The sequence below is a fragment of the Zonotrichia leucophrys genome, chromosome 1, assembly GCF_028769735.1.
Source record: "Zonotrichia leucophrys gambelii isolate GWCS_2022_RI chromosome 1, RI_Zleu_2.0, whole genome shotgun sequence".
Taxonomy (NCBI): Eukaryota; Metazoa; Chordata; class Aves; order Passeriformes; family Passerellidae; genus Zonotrichia; species Zonotrichia leucophrys.
In genome coordinates this window covers 65,781,226-65,783,529 of record NC_088169.1, presented here as the reverse complement: position 1 = coordinate 65,783,529, position 2,304 = coordinate 65,781,226, and the positions used below count along the sequence as shown (strand labels likewise).

General features: G+C 40.6%; 1 long non-coding RNA gene across 2 annotated transcripts; it reads left to right on the top strand.

Moving 5' to 3' along the window:
• Positions 1 to 283: 283 nt before the first annotated feature.
• LOC135455525 (uncharacterized) lies at positions 284 to 1,569 on the top strand. Of its 2 annotated transcripts, none has more exons than XR_010442340.1 (2): positions 284 to 363; positions 527 to 1,569. It is a non-coding gene; the product is annotated as an uncharacterized LOC135455525 (long non-coding RNA). The 2 variants fall into 2 exon arrangements; XR_010442339.1 differs by having other exon boundaries at positions 284 to 425.
• The last annotated feature ends 735 nt before the right edge of the window (positions 1,570 to 2,304 follow it).

The following is a 2,304-nucleotide window of genomic DNA, read 5'->3' as shown; positions in this document are numbered from 1 at the left end:
TTTCAGAATTTCTACTTCAAATGGCATTTTTTGTCATTAGTACTTAATGCTAAGGTACAATTTGCTTAGATACATAAATTCCCATTTATTACTTTATTAAAAAGAGGTAGTGTAGGGGGATAGAATATAAGAAAATAAAGATAGTGTAGAAAGTAATCTTACCCCTAAGGAGTTGTGGCTGGGCCAATTATCAAAGATTAGGAACAGGCCTGACTTTACCAGGCCACAGCTGTAAGCAATGAGAAGAAGAGTGCTATAAAAGAGTGGGGTGGCTGGGTGAGAAGGGAATTGGAGTCAGTTGCTGTTTTGTGAAGAAGAAAGAGTTAGTGGTCTGAGGAGGTGCCCACAAGAAACACCAAGAAGGTATGAAACTTTTGTGATAAGGAGACAACAGTATGGACCCCATGCAATAAGGTGGCAAAAAGGTAGTACCTCTGGTCAGAGTGGCATTTTGTGGCACTTTCTGCTCTGTGCCACCTTTCACATCTCACACATAACCTGGAACCACCTACACTTTTTTTCACAGATGCTCTATCCCCCTTAAGTGGCCACAGCTCTAGCTTTCTCCTGCAGTCGAGGTGAGAATTCCCAGAACACTGCTGAGCAACATCTCTTTGTCTCTCTCCTCTCGTGCTCTAATGGTGCACTGTCACAAGTGAGCCATCTATTAAGAAAAAACACTTCTTAGGAAGTAACAAGCTACTTCAGCAAAAAAGGGTGACTTAAAATCGTCAAGAAGGTCCACTGGAGGAGCTTTCTTTTGTGGGGGTGCTGTTCTTTCTCAGGTTCCCCTCCCTTGCATGTGGGCCATTTGTTGGCTGGCTCCTCTCCTAGGAAAAGCTGCAGGGTATCTATCTCCTCGATCATCTTGTTCCCGGCCAGCAGAACAGCCGAGTCCTGTGGCTTGGACTTGTGCCATTGCCCTGCAATTGCCTCCCTGAAGTTTGCTGTGTGGTTTCTTATCAATACTGCTTTCAGGCTTGTTTTTCCCATTGCAGCCTATTAAGTCAGGCAGCATTCACTCCAGAAAGTTTATAAACCAATACATTGTTGACTTCTCTGGAAAGGTCAAGAGCAGGCTTTCTATGACTGTTACTGTTCAGACTTCTTGTATGGTGCATAATATCTGAGCCTCTCCAATGCAGAGAAACAAATACTTCAGCAATTTTAGTACTTAGTAACTTAATATTTAATGGTTGCTTGAAATAGTTATTTATTTAGAACATTTAAACTGATTTCACTATTATTTTGTATAAACATCCAAAATAAATGTTAGGCACTGGGACATCTTTTTGTTTAAGGAGACATGATAAACACTGATGAAAGAATCTTTCTTGCAAAATGTTGCCAATTAGCAGAAGTGTGTTTTCATCATTAAAAGCTAGAAATAAATAACAAAAAATATGCTTAAATGGGCTGGTACTTTTGTAGATGAAAATATTTTGTGTGGTGGACTAAATAAAAGGCAGATGTCTTTATAATTCTTTTGCTAAGGATAAAATTTTATCAGTGTGCCATTGGAAATATAAAACTGCTGTCAGAAATAAAGCCAAGTGTCTTCACCTCTTACAGATCTAATCAATTCACAATTAGAACTGTTGATATGCTAAGCTTTGTTTCTTTGTTTGCTTTCGCATCTTTATTTTTAGGATGCTCTCTAATTCTAATATAATTTCAGTCAGTATTAGGGTTCAGTGAACACATTTTCTTTGCACAGGACTGTGTAGCAATGCCTTTCTTTCTTTTCCTAAATGATGTGACTCAGTTTCCCAGATCATGGTGAAGACTGTAATGAAATTTTTCTTTTTTGATTTGGATTGCTTCTACATCTTTTTAAATGTGTCTGCTTTCTTTGAAAAGGAGCAATAGCACAGTAACCTGAGGAAGACAGCTTTGCTGCTTCTCAAGGTACACCTCCTGTTCAAACCGAAAAAGAGGCAGGGAAAGACTCAAACCCCAGGTCTCTGATCACTCTAACTCTTAGCTTGCTGCCCTGGATCTTGCTGTGGTTCAGAGGATGGTTCATTCTCTCCTGAGTTTAGAGGATCAATAAGCAGTTTCTCCAAGGCTGTAATTGTTTTCATTCCCTTACAGAGCCTCCCCACCATATCTCCAAATGTTTTGGGTAAGGGTACCTGTCTTCTTTTCTGAGGGGAGCAAATCCTTCCTGTCTGGCTGCAGTGGCACTGAGCAATGCCTGTGCCTTGTTTGCTGTCACTCTACAGAAATGGTCTTAGGTTTAAGGCTGCAGCCATCCTGGTTTGCTCTTCCAACGCTTCAGCAGACACCAGGAGGGACTGGAGG